At 43.8% G+C, this 24,870-nt stretch overlaps 1 protein-coding gene across 8 annotated transcripts in view; it reads right to left on the bottom strand.

Annotated features, from left to right (window-relative positions):
• The window catches only part of fbrsl1 (fibrosin-like 1), a 252,090-nt gene that overhangs the window by 187,063 nt on the left and 40,157 nt on the right, over positions 1–24,870 (bottom strand). The window contains exon 1 of one of the 8 annotated variants that reach the window (XM_079161364.1): positions 15,113–15,254. The exons of the other annotated variants lie outside the window; for them this stretch is intronic. The gene's annotated coding sequence lies outside the window, so the exon portion shown is untranslated. Of the gene's footprint in view, positions 1–15,112; positions 15,255–24,870 lie in introns of those variants that run through there. 8 annotated transcript variants of the gene reach the window in all.

The raw sequence follows: 24,870 nt of genomic DNA, 5'->3' as shown, positions 1-24,870 counted from the left end.
TTTAAATAACAGAATTCTATACACTGACCACTGCATGAAGCTCAGAATAGCGACGATGTAGCCCATAATGACAACAACGACTCTTAACAGTTTAGTTCAGCGTCCTCTGGGACCAGGCTGACCCAGCTCACGGGCCGACACCACTTTGACAGAAGGATTTAATGTCATCACACAGCAGCTCAAAGCTCTTCTCACCTCACAAGGCAACACATTAATTTCTCATGAGGGACCAGACGGTATTAGCAGGCCACTTGTCATGGAATTCATTACCTGGAGGGGCCACCTTTAAAGAGCTGCTACAAGGACAAAGCGGCTACAGCCTGACAAGAAAGGATGCGGAGACCAGGTGTTTTCCTCCTTTTAGGCAGAGTATTTTGAGCTGCAGTATGAAGGTCCATCAATACACATCAGGTCAGTGTCTCCTTGGGTATTAATAGAAACATGTCTTTGAGAACAAACCAGCATTGAGTGGTGGGATCAATTAAGCGTCAACTTGCAGAAATGTGGAGTTTCATTAGCCTTCCGGAGGAAATCCCCCGTGGTAATTATCTACTTCATTCATCCAGATAGAAAACAGCAATACACGATACACGAGGACTTCACGGATTATTAGACAGTTTGACACATTCATCCTTAATTGCGTTTACTTGTTGTGTGCAAGCTGAGGCCTTCATTCATCTGCCATTGTCATACATGTATTGTCTATGACATTTCAGTAATCTGACTTTAACCTTTTAAAACAAGCACAGTTACAACATAAGCTATCGTTTGACATCTTTTTACCAAGTAATGGTGTCTGGTGTTGATTCTTAAATCTCCAAAAAGCTTTGCTATGGACCAACTTAGGCGATGGTCGATGTGTTCCCTGAGTGACTGCATGTCCTCCAGTTTTTATTGCTTGCTTAAGAAAACATCAAATTATAAGCCAATTACCTCATTGCAGGACAATGCTAAACTTATCTTAGACAACAACATGAGAAGCCACGCCTTCAGCACATATCTCTTTGCTAACCTTCTGTGACCCCGTGGCTACATGTCAAGACAAAACACTGCTGTCACGTACAGTTCATACCAGTTTAAAGAACAACGTGGGACACAGACTGCTAACGTTTGTGAAACGGATGTGCGTCTCATGTGTCATGCTTTTCCATTCATTTGGAAAGATATGTGTTTGCCAGAATTTTGGAGCACCACAAAGCAATTAGACTTTGCGTAGCACATTTGCATCTGCTCTGATTTGCTGTCTCATGTCTGCTGTGTTCTATCAGTAATAAACAGATTTCAATTGTCTATCTGTGTCATTTCCATTTATTCACAGTCCACGACTCCAACAATAGATCTATAATAGCTGCAGGAGAAGAAGGGTAATCCATCACCGTGTCCCTGCCAGAAACGGCTTAGTTGTGAAATAATTTCCATATGCCAACGGCCTGAAGTGTTTTTTCTTTTTCTTTTATAAGATGGTTATTAAATCATTTCTACACATAATGGAGCCGCCTTATCACACTCTGTATTATTAACCCATTTACACTAAAGTAAAACACTGATGCACACAATTGCAAAGTAAATGCTTTGCTGTCGGTGTGAATGGCATATGAGCAGTTAGCATTTCGTTACGGTCTTCTGTAACTTGGAAATGCCTGATGTTACCTCCTAACCCTCAATGCCACTGCAGCCAGCAGAGAGAAAATACAGAACGTTCGACATGTCCTTATGGTTTTATTTTTCATGTTTTGGTTCAAAATAGTTCTACAGCCGGACAAAGTGGCCAGAGTGGTGAATCGTCCTCATTTCACCCTGTTCAGCTCGGGGCAGACATGCGACAGTGACCAAACAGTGGAGAAGAAGTGGCTTAAGATCCGATGAGCTGGGGCGAAGTGACGTCAGAGAAGAGAGAGAGAGAGGAGAGGATAAGGAGGATGGACAGAAAAACAGACACAGAGATAAGTGAGTGGAGGTGGTGTGTGTGTGTGTGCGTGCGTGTGTGGGGGGGGGGGGCACAGCCTGGAACAGAGGATACACCGCTCGACTGGTTTGACCCAACCAAGTTACCCTGGCAACAGTACGGGAGAGCTTTGTTGCTGTTCCAGGCTGCATGGGGACTGGGGCGTGTGTGTGAGTGTGCATGTGTGTGAGGTGGGCATGTGTGTGTGTGTGTGTGTGTGCATGTGTGTGATGGTGAGTGTGCATGAGTGTCTGTGGGTATGAGTGCGTAAAATCCAACACAGGCTTCCTTGTCGGCTAACAATAAAGTGCATGGCTTTACATGTGTGTTGGGCCTTGAGATCCACCGTGGAAGCACAATCTGCTCCCAAAGGACGGTTTATACATTCTGCACAGAGGAATGTCGGCAACCCTAAAGTTGCTTGCAAAGGATAAGGGGGGGTCTCTGTGAGGCTTGCATAAACCAGAAGGCAAAGGAGCCTGGACCGCAGAAAAAAAAGAGACGGTGGTGATGTCTAACGCACATCATCACCCTTTCTCCACGGCACTCTCTTCTTTCTGAGGCCAGTAATTATTTAGACACAAAGAGCTCCGCAGGGAACTCCTCCCTCGACATTAAGCAGTGCCACAAAGACACAACAGGGCCCTCTTGAACGTGCATCACTTTACCACTATTATTACGCTGGAAGTGGAAATTAATTAAAAACTCAAAAACTACACTAACTTTCATTCAAGGTTCTTCAAGTGCTAAACGAGCAAAGCCAGGATATTTTTGAAAAAAAAAGGACTGAATCTACTTTGACATAAAATTGCAATATATGGGCTAATCCAGCATTTTAATCATATATCATATAATAATAATAATAAATCTGATGGTCATCCAGTAAGATAAACTTTAGACAATGTGGAAGCACTACACTTACTATATGGTTGATCCATCAGTTGATTACTAAATGGATGATAAGACAAGTTAGCAAGCTGTTAGCAAGCTACGGTAGTTAGTTCAGACACTTGCAGATATAATACTGCATAGCTTTGTGATCTATCCACATTCAACTATAAAACAAGTTGCATATTGTCAAAATGCATTCTCTTAAGTTAGAGAAATAAAGTTAACCTAAAGCTGACATGAAGACAAAGTGCTCTTATTTCTGCTCTAAAGAGCGAGGAGCGAGGAGGGATCTCTGAGGAGCCATGAGCGAGGATGCAGGAGAGCAGCCTTCCAGGAAGTGTTCCAGGAACGGCCGACACGCCCCCTCATTGTTCATCAGTTATGTGATTGGACGCTGCAGCTGATCTGATTGTTCTCAACATCATTGGAGTTTGATACCAGAGTGAAGACAGATCACAGATTAAACTAAAGTTTTATATTTGATTAATTGTCTGATTCACCATCTGAATAATACAAGGAGCACAAACAACTTTCTTCATTTATCAGAAAGATTTGTCTTTTCATGATCTGATATTTCCCTCAATAACTTAACATGAGAGAGCTGGAGAGACGAAACACTTCTTACATAATTTATCATCATTTCCATTCAGTCACGTGAGGCTGATCATTGCTCAGTGTCGGGTTTGATGAGTTATATCATTTCAATTTCCCCCGAAACATTCAGCCTAATAAATTAACTCCAGTGTTCAAGAGAAACCATAATCATATTCTGGGTAATTAAATAATGACTTCACAATCAGAACTTCAAAACATAGACTATTGTATTTATTAGTATAAGCACTGTGATATTATTGTGTCTTTATTAGTAAAAGTACTGTGATGATAACTGTGTATTTATTAGTATAAGTACTGTGATGATAACTGTGTATTTATTAGTATAAGTACTGTGATGATAACTGTGTATTTATTAGTATAAGTACTGTGATGATAACTGTGTATTTATTAGTATAAGTACTGTGATGATAACTGTGTATTTATTAGTATAAGCACTGTGATATTATTGTGTCTTTATTAGTATAAGTACTGTGATGATTATTGTGTCTTTATTAGTAGAAGTACTGTGATGATTATTGTGTCTTTATTAGTATAAGTACTGTGGTGATAACTGTGTCTTTATTAGTAGAAGTACTGTGATCATGTGTGTAGACACGAACTGTCAAAAGTCTCTCCAGCTGTTAGAGACGACTGACAGCTGATCCCCCGTCATCACAAACAGACGTCGCTTCATGTGACGCTTCAGAGGAAAGGACATCTCATATCTCTTAAAACATATTTCCTCGTTTCCTCTCACCTCACATGGTTGCCTTGAACTAAGACGCAAGGAGAAGACGCAAGTGAGGGAAACGGGGATGCAGTTAGGAGACTTGTGATGGACCCTATGGAGAGCGATGAATCGTGAGGGTGTGACTTAAATGTGATCTGTCTGTATTCAGCATCCGTTAATGTGATGAACGATATTTCCTCGTAGTCCTGATGTGAAAGGTGTTTAAGGAGGTTAATATTCAAGTAGAAAGTGCATCCCCTTTCATTGTACGTATGATATGAAAGCCACAGAGCAGAGTCATTTGTCACGCCACCTCAGTCAGACTCAGCTAGTGTTTAGCTCCTTTAAAGCTGGCTGAGGTGTGGTTGTGCTGATTTATTGCTCAGTTGTTGGACTGATTCTGAACGCATTACCGCAGCTCTTGGCATGTCAGATAAATCACTCTGTCTTGTCATGATTTAGTCTGGATTGATTTAATCATGCGGCGCTTGCTAGCTTTTCTAGTCCTGTGCATTTGAAGCTCCGCAAAGACAGCAGAGCGTACACCTTCCACCCAGTGCTGCTGTCAGCTACATCAAACACACCTTTGATTAGCTGAGAGCACAGACTCATTTGCCCGGCCTCCCTGTTTCTCTCAAAGCATAAAATCAGAGTGTTATTGCCTCGGGGAAAGAAAAGAGGCTGCATCGTGTGCCAGGAGGCTTTCTCAGGCTGTGAACAAGAGGAAGCACACATTTCTACAGTGATCAATGTTGCATCATTTGCTAACACGCTAATTAAATGAACCGTATCTTTTTCACCTTTTGTCAATCTACGTGGTGTATTGTTCCTGTTCATTTGACTCTACGGTTAAAAGGCTAAATCCTTTGAGTAGTGTAAGCTAGTTTTTTGGCGGTGTGTCTGTGTGCAGTGTGTTATGGGAGAGCAGGGGAATGAACAGGAGACACGAAGTGCTAATCCCTGGCAGGTCAGCTTGCTGCTTTACTCGTCCAGCCGACCTCCTCCCTCACTTTGTCACCTATATATCCCAGTGCTTTTACACCTCTCAACCGATCCCTCCTCCACTCCCACTATTTGTGTCAGTTTCATAGTCAGAGATGAAACCAGTAGACTATGACCAAATATTACAGTACTGAGTATAATATCTGCCCTATATAGGTCACATTGATTCTAAAATGTACCTGCTAAATGTAAAATATTCTAGCTGCTACATTACTGTGATACAACAAAGGCTTGTTGTACTGTTGTTAGCTAACTTCTGCCATAAGGCAGTACACTATACACCTCGTATCACTCAGTCATATGTCAGTCATAGTGACATTAGAGCTGTCGGTTGTGCTTCACCGCTCAAACAGGCCTCCAAATAGATTTGGAGCCTGTTGGGAGGCTTTCCAATAGCTGTCGTCCTGGAGATTTTCTCATGACTTCTCATGTTTCTAAAAATTCCTCGCGCGTGCACACGTGTCAATCAATGAATGAATACAATAAGAGTCTATGTAGAGCTGAGTATACTGTTTATGTGCACACGGCTGTCTGTGTATAGCAAAGAATATTGCCGTTTGTGTAAGTGTGCTGTTAAGTAAATCCTACATTGTGTATGTTGCTGTGAGTGCGTTTGTGTGACAACATGTGCGAGGACTAAATTACCTCCGCTGACAGCCTGGTCAGCGGATGCTGAGGGGAGAGAAACGGGGGGAATGCAGGGTGGTGCAGCAAAACTATAAACACCACCTTTAAATTTGTTGAACAGCTCTGACAATCTAAAGCACAGGGACACGGACACACACACACACACACACACACCACATTACAGGAATACAAGACACAAGAGGCAAGATAACGGAAGACACAAGGAGTCTGGTGAGGATTCCTCCACATTTCCACAGACAGTGTGTGTTCTTCAGCCTGTGACGTCTTTGCTGAAGGGATAATATCTGTTGTCTCAAATGCAAATGTTGTCTCAGTTATTTATAAGTGTCACCAGGGGCTTACAGTATTGCAACTATGCATTGTTCCTTCACTGTACTTTTAGTACGAATAGGAGATTACAAGTCAACATTAATTACTACCTTTAAATTAACTACACGATTAAAAATACAAAAACTATTCACTTTGACTACTAATTTAGTGGAATTTGCTTTTGTTGGTTTCCTATTGCCCAGGCGATGTTTGGATATGCATGTTATTTAGAATTATAGCGCTAGTGCACAAGTAGATGTCAAGCAACAGTCACGTACGATTACAGTTTTCGCTGACCATTCGTCCATAATTCCATGTTTTATTTCTGGTGTGAAATTTGATATTTGCCATGGAGGATTCCAGTGAATAAAGCACACCTTATGTTGATGTCAGTGTTTTTTGGCTGGGCACTTGGCTTAGCTTAGCAGTATCTTCTGAGGAAACATGTGTTTGCCTGAATTCTGAAGAAAATGTAAACCTGACGACCACGTCCGTGGCGTACACATTACAGAAGCAAAGACTCAAGTGGTTTTTCGCTCTGCGTCAGCTGACGTGTCCGCTGAGTTGGCCGCCACCAATTGAGCGGTTTATTTCAGCTGTCAAACTCAATTGCTCACTCTCTACTGCTGATCACTTTGCTGCTGCTGCAGCTGCTGCATCTCTCATCCCACTGCCATCCCAGCATGCACCCACGGGCCCTGTGTTTCTTGATGGTGTTCTCAGTATGTCAAGCCAAAAACTTACATTTAGTTTGAATTAAACTTTGAATGGCAAATACATTTTCAGTTTGTGAGTCTGCTGGATCTAATTCAAAAGGCAGACACGTTTACAACATAAGCAGTTGTTGGACAGTTGCTGGCCACATCAACTAGTAACTATGGGGAGTATACAGAAATATCTACTTCTTGAGGTTTAAAGAGAATATCACATGCCAGCAGATATCGCAGGTCTCGCCTCCCACCGGTTCTTCTAGAGACTATTAAGTCGATTGTCTGACAGGAAAGAGGCTTTCTACGGAGGCCAATATGTCCTGTGAACCTCCCACCTCTTGTCACAGGAAGCGCCCTGCTTTCTGCTGCTCAGCCCACACACACTGCAGCCCAAAATACAACCGGGTGTCATTCCACGGGTTTTTCTTTTCCTCACGCTCTGCAGAGAAAGGAAGTGTTGCCTCGGCAACAGCTTTTCCCATTGGTGGAGCAGAGTAACAAATACACGCCCATAAACGTGTAATGTCGGCCTCACACTGTCAACAAATCAGCTCAACATATTTCCGTACCAACTTTTGGGTATGTCTTTATGTGGGTAAAACCGCTCAACAACACACCAGGGACGTGAACGTCGAGCTTCTTCAACAGCAGTTACAGACAAGCTTTCTAAATCTAACAAACACATTTCTTCTGTCTGTATTACTGAACGCTCACAGTTTGACAGTCAGAGCCATATCAAAGCACAAATTACAAAAACAAGTTCCCTTCCCACCGCTGACTAACTCAGAAGATGGCAGAAGTGTTTTGACGTATGCCGAATTTCTGAGTGCACCCTGTTGCACGCTGAACTGGTGTGAGGAGTCTGCTCAGTGCACACAGCAGGAGGCTGACAGAGCAGAGGAATCCCAGGCCTCAGATCTGCCTGCAGCCTCATATCACTGCAGTCAGAGCAACACCTTTCTCAAAAAAAGTAATATCCTTTTATCAACACAACAACCATGTATTATTTAAACTGTCTTCAAAGCTCTGATAGTGATAGAGCTTTTTACTTAAAATGATAGATTTAAGTAAAAACATGACAATTGCTCAAATTGAAGTGTTTCAACCCTAACCCTGTTCAGTCAAAGAACTACCTCTGCCTTCCAGGAATAGTGTGAAAAGCCGTGTGACTCTTATGAATAATACACTGAACATCATGCAAAACCTTTCAGCTCTCCCACCCGAGCCATTATGAAGCTTGCACTTCTAAGTTCATGGTTGTAGGTGGAAGAAGCAGTGACCTGGAGACTGATGGATTCAACTTTTGTTGGAAAATCAATGAGATGCATTCTTCATTGTCCCAGCAAACAATGGCAAGTATTTCCAAAGCAAGACAGACTTCATTCTCAAAAATTAGTATTTCTGTCTATGCAAATGTATTGAAGAGGCACTTCAGTGATTCACTTACAGTACATAGCTGCATAAACAGAGCGAAAGAAGAGTGAATATTGAATTAAAATTAAATAGGGGGCCAGAAACACAACTCCAAATGAATGCTAATGTTGGATGGGTAAATAAGCAACTGTCTGCCAACAAGTTCACCATATCAACTCATAAGGTCATGACATATCAGTGGAGTGTTCACAACTTGTTTCTGCTGCACCCAAGGGACCAGAAAAGAACCCACTTATTGCAGGTTTAAGTGCTCCAGTAAGCCGAGACAGAGTGACAGTGATCCAGCATGGAAAACACCAGGACCATGAAACCGAAGCAGCGTTATGGAATTCAACTATCACCAGATACAACAAAAATGTATTCTTAGTCGCCTGGAGATTCACACCCCTAGTAAGTAGAAGACAGACATGGGCAGGATAGTGGCACAAATATTGCCTCTTTAACTCTCTGAGCTACAATAAATATTGAGTCGTTTATTCGTCATTAATCATTTATCCCCCTGTTTATGTCCGTAATTATCATTTTCCTCAGAAAGTCTCTGATAAAATAAGGCACAACCTGTCATCTCAATGGACGTTAAGTGTTTGAATATTCAGACAAGAGTAATTATAGTGATTTAGTTTGACAGGGAGGAAATCGAGCTGCCACAGAGAGAATGAGGCATCGTGTCGGAAGCAACAAAAACAAGCTCTCCTGTTGGTGCCGAAAGCCACCCCAGAGGGCTCCTGAAATACTGAGTCAGCCCTGATCTGTTTGCTAAATAAATTAGCCTGACACGCTGTTTGCATATATACTCACAAACACACACACACATGCATGTGTGGTATTCAGTGTGTGTGCGCTTCCATCAGGAACAACCAGCTCCAATTGTATTTACCCTTTGCTTTGTTATTTAAAAATCATGTGACTGTCTACTGTTTTTTGCTAGCACACACAAATCACTCCTGCACGATTTCTCTATTATCTCAGCAGTTCACTTTCTTTTTTTTTCTTTGAAACACACTGTGCACTTGTTTCACTTGCCCTTAAATCCCCCTCTCACTCCAAACACGCGAACACACAGTGCAGCGGCCTCATTCTTTCCCATGCGAATACACGATGTGAAAAGGCATTTAAATACACACGTACAATGAAGCACTCTCTGCCCCTTATTGCCACACATATAGGTCCACACAGACTCTCGCTCACACCTCTACCTTTCCTTTCCTTAACTGTCAGCCTGGCATTCCTCCCACATCTCCTCCTCCCCTCCCTCCTTCCCCCCCTCCTCCTCCTCCTCCTCCTCCTCCATCCCTTGACTGCTTCAGGTCGACAACCTTGCCACCTGTCCTCAGTGTGTGTCATGTAACTGCAGACAAAGGCCATGCTCCTGAGCATGCTCTTGTTCTTTTGTCAAAGAACAGTTGAAGGCATGAAGTAGAGCTAAAGAACTTCAGGATGATGTGTAATTGTGATTTTTCTGACCACTATTGTGATTGTGCTATAAAATGCATGTATTATCTATAAATTGAACTGAATTGTACCAATGATATGCATTAAGTAGCTTGTTGTTAACCTCCTCCCAAGGTCGCCTACCTTTTGGTAAAGTGTAATGGCTTCTGTCACATTTAGCGAGATATAACAGTGGTATACTAGTTAGTAGTTTTCAAATATAATCATTACATTAAAAAGTGACAGCTACATAGTTCACATATGAGAACACTAACTAACTGCAAGCCTCTTCTGACAACATAACTTAAGTTTTTCCTAACTGACTAAAAACCCCTAATGATGCTGCAGACAGTTCTATAGCCCAGTGAACTAACGTTAGCTTTGCAGGCTTACAAGACGAGCTGCTTCACTGCTTCATTCTAAAATTCAGAGCTTTTGAAACTGCACTAATCAGTATTTATTATTACTAATGGTTGAAATGACTACATGTAATGTAGTATCACATAAACATATTGTACGCAAGCACTCTAGCACCAGAAAGTTGACAGACAAAGTTAGCGACTAGCTGGCTAGCATCGTGTAGCATTTAGAAAAGCCCGGAAACCAAAAGAGCTAAAGAAAGAGAGCGTGAGTATTGGACTTACATTCACCAGGTGACCAGAGACACGACTCCAAATGAATGCTAATGTCGCCCCATTTCTGCTAAATGTGTAGAAAAGACACTGTTTACTAAAAGCTTTAAACAATGCCGTGTTTACAGCTTGTTCCCCAAGTGGCTGAAAAGTCACTATTGCTGCATTATGGTGGTTAACTTCAAACATATGTGATGTGTTGAAAAGTTTAACTGGGAAATGAATGAGGACTTCTCCCAATCCAGCAGCTGTTGGTAATTTGCTCACTAATGACCACTAACGAGCTGGCGGTTAACTGCCTGTCTAAGGATGACATCATGCAATCCTCAATGCTAGATTGTTTATGTAAAGAGAGACGCACCACTCTATTGGTCTTTTTAAACACCTCTTAATGACACCATCTTTGGCTGATTGTAAATAGTAGCAAGGTTATTCTACTGGCAGGTAGAGAGTATATCAACCCACAACAGACAACATTTTGGTTTTGGTTAACTCACGCAATTCATTTTGATTAGTTTCAGCTGGAAACAATTGTCATTACAGCCAGCAAAATCAATGGTTGCAGACAAATTCTATGACGTCTTACAGCTTGTGAGTGTGTTACAATCCAATTAAAACCTCAGTTCTTGCAAATTGATAAAAAAAAAAGAAATGAAATCGTTTAGCATTCATTCCTAGGTTGGGGGTTGATTAAGGAGGGAGAAAAAAAAATTGTATGTAAACTTAATTTGAGTTGAAAAAGCCATTCCAACATAAGTTGCCTTGTTAAATGTTTAAACTTTTTTGGTTGACAAATTAGAAGCTAGCAATTTACTATTACTGTAATGTACTGTTTATTTTGGCAGAAGAAGACAAAAAAACCAAGTTAAGAATACCGTGTAAAGAGACAAATATAGTGTGTATAGTGTAGCTTCTGGCACTGCGGCTGTGCAGCGTGTCGCGTCCTGTTGTCCTCGTGTATCAGTACTGCTATCACTGCGCCTCTGTACCAATGTCACCAAGACAAATCCCTGTGCTTTTCATATACTTCACAATTCAATTGACTCACATGCTGGTTTCAAACAGAGGCAGAGAGCGTGCGCTTTAAGACACGGTAAAGAATTGCACAGGACACGGGGGCAACACAGAGCATTAGAGGACTAACATATTTATCCTGCTTCCACCGACCACAAACACACACAAACACGAGCATGTACGCAGGCACACACCAGCCGCCTTCTCATCCCTCATCTGCCCAGTGCAGATCCTTGACCAGGGCGCTTGTTTGAAAAACCAGAGGTCAAACCATAAAGCAATTACACTGGCAACTCATCAACCAAGGGCTGACAGCAATACAATTACCTCCAGGCTGCAGCGCCCTGCAGCAGACAAGTGTGCAGAGAGAGAGGGGGCTGTGTTTAACTCTGGATGTATCAGTGCTTGCTGTATAATTGCACCCTGCCGAATGCACTCTAATCCTGTGTTTAACAGGTAGAGTAGTGCTGAGGGGAAGAGAGAGAGAGAGACAGACACAGAGAGAGAGAGAGGTCTATCTAGGTGTTACCTGAGGCCTTGGCATCAAGCCACTTCACCGGCAAGAAGATAGAGAGAGATATGAAAATGGTGTCAGAGCGATCTCCCTGCAGTCAAGGCTGGCAATACAGCTGCCTGACAACTCACTCCTGAGGGATGTAAATAATTACTGGAGATGATAGAAAGAGAGCGTGAGGGAGGCTCACTACAAAGTCTCATGCACACTTATACCTTTTACGTGTTTCTCATGACCATCCACTGTAAGAAGGAATATGAAACATTTATTATGTAACGTGACTATTAGACATATTCATCCACAATTCATTCTTGTCCACACACTTTCAAAGAAAAGTGCTGCAAACTTTCGAGGGAATTCTGATGAATTGAGGTGCTAATCCTGTCAAGTGTCCTTTGAAATTACAAACAGATCGACAGTAACACCACTGAATGTTTGCACTGCATATAGTCTTATTATAATGGGATTTTCAACAAGGTTCCTGCAATATTGATTTTTTTTTTCTCATTTCTTTTTCACCAGGTTTTCAACCGGAGGCCAATCCAAACAAAAGCTGCGAGAGTGAAAGCCAAACAGGGAATTAGCATGAAGGAATGTGTGTTGAGTTGAAATAGATGAATAAAGGGACAATTTACAGTGTCAGACTTCTTTTCTGCTGCACAGTATTACTTCCACTGCAAGTAATCCACCTGTGCAAATCTACAGATCCTGTATATTTGTATCTACATACATGTAGATGCAAATATAAGCAAATTAATTGACAAATTAAATCACTTTTTACAACCCATTAAGTATAAAACCACACGCAGTTTATCCATGCAAACACCCCCAGATCTGTGCCATCTGTGCACATCTTTAATAGAGACTAGAGGGCCTGTATATTCTGCTGTTATTACACACACACACACACACACACACACACACACACACACACACACACACTGAACCCTGCATGTATACAAAAAAGTATAAAGACTTGTATTTAATGGTAAAATATTCTGCTCTCCAGGGTGCTCCTTGTATGAATCCAAAACAGTTTCAAGAGGAAGCTTGCTCCGACTGTAAACCTCATACACGTCATTAAGATATGGACAACCCCACGGAAAGATAATATTCCAAGTAGACTAATTAATGAAAAGCAGATGGGAAGCAGGCTAGATGCTGGAGGAACTAATGAATGAATAAGGCAGCAGCAGCCAAGAATCACAGGAACAAATTAAAAGCTACCGACCAGAAGAAATCAAAGCCATTCTTACTGAATCAGCTGATTATTGGTTGAAGTGGCACCTATTACCCTCTGCTCTTGGGAGAAGCCCTTAACTTGAGAGTGCGCCCTTGCTCCTGCACATGCTGCCTCCGTCTAGGAACCGGCCTGTCAGTCATCTAGTGGGGCATGTAGGAACAGCGCCGGTGGCCCAGTCTGAGGATCCCAGTGGGTCTGAATGATGTCTCATCAGCTACTGTGGTGTCAGAGCAGCGGTGTGAGGCCGAGGTGTCGGGCTGGTTAACACTGCGCTCGCTCAGCCGCTACAGGCGCCGCGCTCTCGAGTGCGGTGAGATGGGACTGAGTTTGGTCACATGTCTCCAAGCCGAGACCAGTAGCGAAAAGGCTGCGATGGAAAATAGGTCCGTGAGCTTAAAATCGTCTGAGGTGAGAACAGGAGTAACAGAAACCTGAATGTGCAGGTGAGTTTTGTAAGCTGTACGGCTGGCGGCAGTTTGTGGTGAAGAAATAAACTCTAGTTTCTCTCCTCAGGATTCGGTGGTTATCCGCCTTGTTTTAGATGCTGGACCTCCTGCCAGGTATGTTGTTGCGTGTGTTTTTGTTTGTATATGACAGCGCATGCACGCATGCATGCACGGCACATGTTAGGCCTGCTGCCACTCACAGGATCAAACAACGGCAGCGGCTGCGCGCCTCTCGTCTCACTGCCTTCCCTGTAATGAGGAATGATCCCTTCGCCTCCCGTGGAGGAAGGACATGTTTATACAGCTCCTGCTCTCAGGCAGCGAGAGGAGAAAAACAGATTACAGAAGCACTCTGGTCAAATGTCAACACAACACCGCATAAGTAGCAGAAAAGACACACATCAAAAGCTGCAGCAGGAGTGTGAACAGACGGCTAGCGCTTAGTGAATCAGCTAAAAACAAACAAACCTTTGAGTTTACAAATAGAGGAATTTCCTCTTTGTTGACCCTTGCTCAGCCACTAGGTAGGGGATCTAGTTTTCCTGCCCTGTGGCACTCTGAAAATCGGGAGCCGAGTCGAGCACCGCGAGTGCTGAAAATGAAACAGCTGCCAACTCATCAGGAAGCCCTCATGAAGCCCTGCGTGACAGAGGAGCAGGCTTTTTCGCGCGGGGGCAGCGATTCATTCCAGGAGCCCCCCCTCTGTGAAAATTAAAGAGTGGAATCAGAGCGGAGGGCCGACTGTGACTCATCTCGCTGCCTTTTGCTATTGCTAGCATGATGAAATAATCACAGGGAACAGGCTCTCCTGCACAGCCGGACATCACGGAATCTGTATGCTGGAGGCGAGGAGCAGTACTTGGCAAACACAAGCAGGAAAGGCCGATTTGGCCCACCTGCTGTAACCTGGGTCAGTTTGAACCACACATAATGGCCCTCAATAGGTACATGTGAAATTAACAAGATGTGTGACGGCAAAGCCAATGAATAACCACTAACGCCAGTTGCCCTTATTAAACGCAGCTTATAAAGGCTCACGTCTACTGCAGCGATAGAAAGCTCCTGCAAAAGGAGGGTTCGAGAAGGAGAAGAGGAAAGGGGAAGAAAAAGGAAGGAAGAGTAAGTGAAGACAGAGCAGAGGTGTACAGCAGTCAGCCCAGCCAAAGGTGGAGTGGCTGGGCAGATGCCAGATCACAGACAAACTAGGCACAGTGACAGATCTATTCCCCCACGCTGCCTCCAGCCAGCTGTCACTGCAGATAAACACAATGCGCTCCTCTCTCCAACAACAGCCCGCTGGAATCTGGAATCGACAGCTGATTCTGCCTCGCCACTCTGAAAGGAGCTGAGGGAAAGACGCTGTGGGTCAATTAACTGAAAGAGATGAGTTTGAGTTTGTCTGGCTCTGAATGTGGGCTGAGTCGACGGAAGAGAATAGAGCGCGCACAGTGCACGGGAAACCTGAGCTCAGGTACCGGGCAAAGTTCTGCGGGAAAGAAGTGAGAATAACAGCAACTTTTACAGTCCTGCAGGCGTTGGTTTTAAAATACTTAAGATATAAAAGCTTACCGGGAGCAAGAGCAAGTATGTGGGTATTCCCAGAATCCCCAAAATAGTAAGATCACATCCCCAAACTCATTTCTTTGTCTCTACATGTATTCTCTGATCCAGCTCTGCTCTCAGACCCGGAAGGTTCTGCATGAGACATGACACCCATCCGGTGACACATTTCCTCCGTCAGAAGGCTTTGCATGAAAACGCTGGCCGCGCAATCACTTTATACGGGAGGAAAAAGCGTCCTTAGCCTTCCAAATCGCTCGCACTGCCATGTTCCGCTTCACTCTTTCCACGGGGCATTATGCACAGAGCGGTGGATCAGCAGTGTGTGCTCGTTGCGACTGCCTGTTTACGTTTTCACAGGGAAAGTTGGCAGCCGCGGTGTGTCTGGGCCTGCCAATACAAGCCCAGGCCTCAGCTGACCCGGCTTTGTGTCTCTTTGCACAACAAAACGTTATAGAGCCTCTATAAAAAGTAATACCACACGTACTTAAGTTCAAAGACCGTCAAATGAAGTGAATCATGTATATCTTCGCTGACTCTCTGGGGAAGTGCTCTTACCCTCATCCATTCCGTCTCTCCCGGCCTCCCTCAGCCTGGTTAATGACATCAGGGCATAGACTTTTAAAAGGTCTATTCCCCTCATGTCCGGTGACTTAATATTCAAACTGCCTTATAAATCCAGCGCAGCCAATCCTGTACTCATTTTTCAGCCGACTAGCACCTCATTTTATCCCTATTACATTCTGCTGGAGTGATGTAACCCCGCCTCCCATCCCCCCTCGAGTCCCCCTCGCAGCCAAGGAAGTCATCCATTCATAGCAATCTGCTGCTTGTACCATAAATACCTGTGTAGTTGACCCGAACCAGACCTATTGCTGGAGATCCAGCCCACAAATCAATGCTGCAGAGCTGGATCTAGATTAGACAAAAGCTCCCATGCACAGTCAGTTGCTCTGAAGCCAGAAAAAGTCATTTCTTTCCATATGTAGCTGGTCTCTTTGCAGACCTGGGTCAAACCAATCGAGTGTTCGTTTTAGACTGCTTGGAACACACGATGGGTGGGTTTTGCAGCATCTGCCAAACATTATCTAACCTGTCCTGATACGGTGAACCCAAATGTTGAGTTTAGGGGTTGAAATTCCAAATACCGTGTGTGTCCTTTTTAAAGATGAGAAACACTTTCTCAGTCCCGTTGGCAAACTCTCCTTGAGATACTGGTGGATTCAAGATTTTTTTTTTTTATTTGTGAAGTGTTTTCTCTCATCAAAATGAACCAGATTGCAAATCCCACATCCGTGATGCTGGCTGGCAGATTTGCTCCCTGATCTGTTTATACAGTTAAGATGCCCGGAGATGCTTTTAGAGTTGTTCCTGTACCAGTTTTCCTTCCCAATACCGATTCCGAACTTGCGTATCGACCGATACCAATACCGTATTTTTTTGAACAACTGTATTTAAGTACCCTGTATGGATGTGCTGTGATTGTTATCTGTGTTGTATGGCCTGGCTCAGGTTAAACCCTGTGTAAAAGATGAAGAATTTGCATACGGACACTGGATGCCATATAGCTCTGGCTCACATCACACTCTCCACCGGCGCCTGCTCAGTCACATGAGCAACTCTAAGAGATGAGGAAGATGGCAGATGGCTCACACATGTTGTTGTTCCTGTGCAGCATAGATGAGCTGGAAAATGATGTGATAACATGATGCTGGATTGATGCAAAGGCTTGAGGACTCGCGATCGAGCATTTCAGGTTGTAATAGGAGACATTTCCTCTTGACGCTTTTCATACTTTTCAGTCGTCAGCAATCTTTTATCACTGCGGCAGCAAAACATGTTACACGAGCCATCAGAACCTTCTTGTAGGTTAAACAGGACTTCCTAAAAACGTACACTAAGTCAACCACACAGTAAAGTCACTCGCACTCGCCTTCCGTCCACAGGAACCACCAACATGAAGTTCCTTGTTATAGCTTGAAGCTACGATTGGCCTGAAGTGACTAAATTAAGATGCTATTTGAGTCAGCAGTGTTCTTAGTGTTGGGTGTATCACTGCATATACTGACAATGTGTGACAGAAGCTTTATACTCAATAATTACAGTAAAAAAACAACCACAGCTGAAGATGTTAAGATATAAAACCCTGTGAGAAAGGCTGGATCTCCACAGTGAGAAGAGCAAACTCGTAATATTGATTGTCTACCTCTGACTCACGATGTGTGAATGGCTGACCTTCCTAGAAGTTAATGGCGAGAACACAAATTCTCTCTTCACCACAACTAAATCCTGCTGCTAATCCACAGCTCTTACACATCGCCACATCAACAGGTTATTTTTCTTGGCTTGCAAAAAAAAAAGAATGATAATAATAATAATCACATTCATCCACAAAGCTTATTCCCAAATCGCCAACCAACCTCCGTAACAAAAACAACTTAACCTTCCGCTCCTCTTTTTATGGATCGGGAGCAGTTGACATTACTGTGACATTTACCTCGAGTCAAAACACCGCAGCTTACTGACCGTCCTCTACGCAAACTCTCCTCTGTCCTCCGGACTCACTCCCTTTAAATGTTACCATCCTTTTTCTGGGGGAGCGTTAAACACACAATAGCTTTTCTATCCTTTCCTCTGAGTGTTCATGCGTGAACAGACTACATCACTTAGAGCTGGGAGTCTCTGTGAGCCTTGTTACACTTCCCTTTAAGAGGCAGCCTGCATGACTGGATTGTATTTGGTCTCAGCTGTACCATAAAGAGCACATACAAGTGCAGTTGTTGGAGCACTGACGTTGTGAGCTCTAAATCGCCTACATAACAAGGTCAGGGGCCACATTAATAACATAGGTGTAAATACAAAGCAAAAGTCTGTTTTGTCAATTCTAGTTTTTCTGTCTACGATTGATTCCTTTAGGATTTTGCCATCAACTTGCCTCACATATTCAGGGGGGAAGCAACGACACTATCCAGCTTTATTTGTCTTTATTCTAGTACAGCAACCTGCCTTTTTGAGCAAGGTCTGAGCAAAGGTGCCCTAAAAAACACAGAAATCAGATGCTCTGGATGATTTCCATACCAATTTCAGACAGAAGAGCTATGTATGGATGTAATTATCGCGAGATTGCAAGCTTCACAGAGTCATATCTGATTTCTGTTAGTATATCGGAGATGCGTGTTTATTTCAGGCGTTAGTCCAACTGAGCGATGACACAATCAGGACTGAAGATGAACAACGGCAGGCGAGCAGGGCGGCTGGTGGAGCCGGGCGCATGCTTTGGCCGGCTGCTCCGCACATAATGAGGTCTGATCCAAGAAGAGAATCACTGGTGATGTGACAGCAGGGGTTAAAGGTCAACACCACCCCGACTCCATCATGAGATGTGTGCGTGTGTGTGTGTGTGTGTGTCCATGTTTGTGTTTGAGCATACAGTGGTGTGTGTGTGTGTGTGTACTGGTATGCTACTATTCTTGTCATTTGTCAACCGGTCGAAAAGGTAATTACTGTTTCGAAACATTGACTCATTACAACATGGAGACAAATGGCTTGTCTGTTCTGCCTGAATCATTGACAGCATAATAACAGACCATCTGCCCCCCCCCCCCGGAGCACTAAATGGTATACATTCATCATATAGTACAGAGTGAGCGTGTGTAATTACATGACACCAGTTCCGTGTTATTTTACTTACTAATGAAATAGCTGGTGAAGTCTCTATTAGTGGATGTAACCGTTGTGGATGAATGTGTCGGATGACCTTTGAACAGGCCCTCCTTCCAATAATATCTGGATCTCAGCATGACAGCTCTATGGCTGTAAACATAGTCACCACCTTAACCGCAACTGGTGTCAGTCTCCCGACATCATCCTTATAGACCTGTCCTCCTGCCGGCGTGCCAAATGTGCTGCCTGTCTGAAACACCGCCGTCATTTTGCCCGGATAGCACAAACGGGTGAGTAAAAATGGCTTGCCAATCCCAAGAAGGCGAGGCTGCCATTTGGAATTCAGCGCGACATGATGTATAAAAATTCACATGTGGAGCTCGCCATTCGTGGGCTCCGAGAAATATGAAAATGGCAGGAATGCAGGCAAACAGTGCCGTCTGTGTGGGAGTGTGGTATTCATGCGCGTGCGCTCACAATTGCCTTAACGTGTCTTCGTGAGCGTTACATGCATATGTCAGCTTTCTGTCTGCCTTCATTTCCATCTTGTCTGCCAATCTGTCAATCAGTGCATGTGTAGAAAGAGCCCAACACTTCTCTGTGTGGGTTGCAGGCATCTGTCTGTCAATAGCTCTTGCTTTCTCTCCGTATTTTCATGTTTGTCTGTCTGCCAAGCTGCCAGTCAGGAGTGTTTGCAGAGAGAGAGAAGCCATCTTTTTCTCAGCTGAAGGGCTCCCCACAGAGAGAACTGAGAAGCCCATCTATCTCAGTGGGTATTTGTGATTGCCAGCGGAGTGATAAGATGCCCCCGGGGCAGCGCTCTGTGCTCCGGCAGGCAAGGATCTTACACCGCGCTGATGAGTGCTGTCTAGAAGCTTTATCTGGGACAAAAGCGGCCTTGTTAAAGCTCAACACCAGCGCTTTAACTGGCCGTGAAGAAACACAGAGAGAGAGAGAGAGAGAGAGAGAGAGAGAGAGAGAGAGAGAGAGAGAGGAACTGTGGGGTAGACGGAGGAAAAACGTCTCCGGCTGAATATAATTACCTAGTTCAAACGACGCTGAATATGGTAAGTAGCACTTATCTCTTCTACGACCTTCCCGGCCCGCGCATTCCACTGTCATGGAAACTTAATAGAGAGAAAGATGGGTAATCACGCTGTTCTTTGCGGCACTGTTCTTCATCTGTAATGTACAGTACGGGCAGCCACAGTCAAAACAGTGGTTTAATAGTAATGTTAGCTCACTGAGTGGAGTACATTTGTGGTACTGAAAGGTGCCTTGGAGGGAAATGTTCACTGCCAGTATTTAGTTTACGAAATAGTCTGCGCCGAAAAGGAAATTGCACACAGTGGGTCGGCAGACGTACGTGTCAGCCTTCATCAAAGCACCTCGGATGAGAGGAAGTATTTAGTGCTCTACGGTGTCTCAGCGTTGACACGGCAGCTGAGTCTGTTGTCACTGTCGTGCTCACTAGGTATTCTCCAGAAAAACCTCAGTATACAGTATACATCTCAGAATGTATTAAACACATGCATTCCTTTGCGGTTTTGACAGAGATTCACACGCTTCTGTGAGATTATTTCAATAAAATGATGTGACATTTCTGAGTAATAGAAGCATTGTGCATGACTGGTATGCAAGATATGTGCTCCCTTGGGTGTATAAGGTGGACACAAACTATGATCACTACTCCTGTTTTGTTTACATTCATGATTTTCAAGCATGGAAGCCTTCATCTCGACAACTCAAGCGCCACAAATGTCCTCTACCCATAAAAAGGCAGCGTCGGCTTGGTAAAGCGGAGTGCTTCAGCGTTAGTGCGCAGACTTCTAAATCCTCTGTGCTGTCATTTGGATTTGGAAAACGTATGCTGCACGAGCTGGAATCTTTCCTCCTTTTTGAAACTGAGCAAACCTGACTAATCACAGTTTGTGATAACAGAAGCGGCGTATTTGTGGTATGTTACACAAACGTAAAAAAAAACGTCATCTGTGTTTAAATTAACGGGTGTCAGTACATTATGTTTTTTGCTTTTTTTTAAATGCCTGCCTTAATAATGTCTCCATTTGTCGCTTTATGATATCGTGTTACATTGGTGGAGCAGATGACCCATTGACATCTGATGCCTTGGGTTATCTCTGAGACCACCTGTTAGTGTAGCAGGCCACTCTGATGTGTTTACTCTCTGCCAAACAAGCTCTTCTACTATTTGATATACCGCGGGCAAAAAAGCAAGGGATGTAAGAAACTCAAGCAACAAGCAACACATCCTTCCTTTGCTGAAGAGGATTTTCCAAGGAGAGACCAAATACATGCCCGCTGCTCTGAGAGGCTTCCAGAACCTGCTATTCTCACAGAGAGAAATGTGTTCTATGCAAATGTCAAGTATACCTTTAATTCATGTTCGAGTGTTGTATGATACAACATGAAGCAAAAATAGGATATGAGATGCTTTTTATAGGCTAGAAGCGCATTTTCAAAAGGCATATTCAATAAAAAGGAATAAAAGACTGACACAGAAAATGTCTCATGACTTAGATTAGAAAAATGTCTTTGCACTGATGGTCCTGTAAAAAAAGAAATTGCCTTTAACATCTTTAGCAAGACGGACTGACAGCAACATATATCGAATATTTCATATGAACTGAGGGGCTCGAATGCTGGATCACAATGTTTTCACGACATTACCAGTGTTTGATCACTTCCAGTTACTAGAGTATATTATAGCACAGTGTACATGTGCCTGTGTGTGTGTGTGTGTGTGTGTTCAGGGCAGCTGGCAGGTTAATGAGCTCAGTAATAGGCCTGCAGACTGCCGTTCACCCCTTATTAATCGGAGACTCGTCTGTTTGTCCACACAGCTCAGTGGGCCCCTAAACAGCCAATCACAGGTAGTCTAAACACTGACATGCAGCCAACAAAAGCTTCTCCAAACAACATGCTGTCAGCAGAGGACGAGGGTTTAGAGGATCTACTGTATGCTGTATACAGAAAAGAATTACTGTTCATTACCGTATCACTTGTGCAGAATCCTGACACATACTGCTCGGAAATAGGGAAAATGGATAAACGGCAGCCTCCAATCAAACGCATGGTACACTGTAGGGCCTTTACAGATGGTATACACACACCATTGGACGCATTATCCAATATCCAAGTGGAGATCAATAAACTGCATCTTAGCACAAAACCAAACACAACCATTAATCTGAGCCTAAGTGGCCCCACGTGGCTGTAGGACGTGAACACGCATCACACATTTTCTTCACAATGCCAGCAAAGGAAAGCGCACAATGCCCGACACTGAGAGCGAGCTTGACAACAATAGCGGGCGCTTTCGCCGAAGCAAGCGGTACTGCGTCAGCGCTGCGGTCGGGCTCATTCATGGCAGACTATCATCAGTTTTTACCGCTGATTACATCATTGAAGTTGAGAAGATTACAGCGTTTTTTACGCTCCCACTGCGGCACTACAAATGAGAGGCTTGCGAGCTTCCAGCTGTGTACCTAATAATGCAGTCTGTTTAGGATTCTCATCTCCTCTATCAGCCAGCCTCTTACATGTTTCAACAGTTAACAGCACACGGCTGGCAGTTTACATCAGGCACATAATAGGGGAAGTGGAGCCAATATGTTAACTGATGGGTTCAGACATTGGCAGGGTGTGAAAAGCTTGGCACGGCAGACAAGCCTTAAGAGTTTTCTCTTTCCAGGTTGAAGTGCATTGTGGGTCTTTTCTTTGTGTTGATATCAAGCAGAGTGGATTGCCATGACAGCAGATCACACAGACAGAGTGGAAGCAGCGTAATCGGAGCAAAGGGCTGTACAACTAAAAAAGATTGTCTACAGGAAACACAATAGGCCTCCAGTACATTAGCTGAAAATAGGCCACAGGCATTTCAGTCCATAAAGGAAGTAGAGAAATGAAAATCCTCCCGCAGCAAGGCAATAACGCAGCTTTAAATGACGACTAAAGAAATCAACAAGGAACACAGCTCTCTTTCCGAGTGAGCTCTAATCGGTGTCGCGTCCACATTGTTTGGATAGCACGAGAACATTGAGCTGCTTTATTTGACACAACTTAAAAAAAAGCACAGTATTTGGGCGTTAATATGATTTAATTACAGCGCTGCCAGCTGAGAGCTGGCACAACGGCTCCCTGTCTTGGCGACAAACTGACAGTGGCTTAATGTGATTAATTGGTGCTTTTTTTTTGTATTTCCTTATCGGGACTGTCATTCAGCGATCATAATGGGGAATAGAGTAAATGGTAAAGTGGCACCTCTCAAAGAGCTTTGTTACTGATCTAGTCTACATGGCTTCAGAGACAACATCAGGGATTAACGCTGAGCACTGACGCAACTTGCTTCCTAAATCACACTCCTTGGGCTCCGATTTCTATTGCATATAAACGTTGGTACATCCACTCAGAAATCATAGATAAAAGATCATCGGCAACACGTTTGGACATTTTCTTCAGTGTCAAAAGTAATCCAGGGATAGTCATCTGTACGTTCATGACTATAACGCAATAAAAACACCTTTAAGGTAATTCAACAAATTTGACTAGTACTCCAAGTATGCAGTACCGGCAGTTTTTTCTTCACATCAGCACTTCTCACAAGCGGATATATATTTTCTGTATATATATATAGGAGTGAATACTGACACTCCTTCATCCATTCACGTACAGATATTTGCCCTGTACTGAAAACATGTGTACATACATGGTATTTGTTTAAGCCCCTCTTTTGCAAACCGACGCGCATTGCTAAAAACAGCACAAAACAAGAATGCATACACAAATGCACATGCACATAAAGCTAGTGCAGAGAAGGAGCTAATAGAATCTGAAGTGCTGTCGGTGTCACACAGAGCATCTATGCAGCCCGCTCAAGGCAAAGCAAAGAGTCAAACAAATCGCCCCACATCCTAAATATGTAGCGGATGACTTCATACAAATCCTCCCTTTGAAGATTTGCTGCAGCTCGGCTGGTGAACATGCCCTTGTCTCTGGCAGCCGGGTGTTTCCGGCTCTCTGTGCCTGCCTGAGCTCGGCAGTGTGAGCGGGGGAACACGACAGCGTCAAACGTTAGCTACATCCCTGTCAGCCCTGTCGCTGCACCTCTCTGTGGCCATGCTGCTGCTGCTGCTCTTCCTCTCCCATGACAACAGTACAAGTCCACATTGTTGATTGTCACTGCACAGGGCAGCAGCCCGTCACAGCCTTAAACAGACAGAGCCGGGCTACCCGTTTCCCCCTGTTTCCAGCCTTTATGCTACGCTAACCGTCTCCGGGCTCCAGCTTCACATTGAAGAGACAGATATTAGAGTGGTATCAAGTGTAAGTAGAACTGTTCCTTTAACATTCACTGCATGCTGAAAACATAATCCACCTTTACTATGAGACATGTCACAACTGAACGACTTACTTCCTCATTCTCCTTTCGGCCCATGCTGACTTAAGCTGTGAGTACTATAAACAGGAAAAGTACAACTCAGAGCAATATGCTATGTTCTCTTGACAACTACTTATTTCTTTTTACAATTACCATTGAATAGTAAAGACAACGCTGCTCTTAAATCAGAGCTGGAAGGCAGAGTGAGCCATGAAGCCGTGGAGAACAGATCAACTGCCCGACAAAACAGCTGTGGTTCACTTGACATGTAGTCTGCCTTCTGTCGGCTGAGTTTCCTGAACAGACCTTTCAATTCCCCTTTCCCTCAGCAAGCCGGGTAATGACCGGCCGTGGCAGGCCAGAGGTAGTTGTGGGTTTCGTACATTCCTCTTCCTCTCTTCCCACACACTGAAAAGTACGACAAGCTTGATCCTTTTTTTTTCTTTTTTTAAAGAAAGAAAAAGCCCCACGCTCTCTCAGCAGCCACATTCATCAACAGGAATGTTCAGTTTCAAAACGAAAGGCCTGGTGCTGCAATAAAAATGAGCTGCTGTTTCCCTCGTGGTGAGAAAGTATTGTTTTTTTACATTCAGTGCTGTTGATACACAGTAAGCTGCTTCTGGGTTCATAGCCCACTGACTCACAGAAGATGAGCTTAACAGGGGATGACAAACAGGATTCTCTGTTTGAGATATGTTTGATGTAT

The sequence above is a fragment of the Pholis gunnellus genome (assembly GCF_910591455.1).
Source record: "Pholis gunnellus genome assembly, chromosome: 6".
Lineage (NCBI taxonomy): Eukaryota > Metazoa > Chordata > Actinopteri > Perciformes > Pholidae > Pholis > Pholis gunnellus.
Note: the sequence above shows the minus strand (reverse complement) of the source record. Positions and strands in the feature narration are given on the sequence as shown.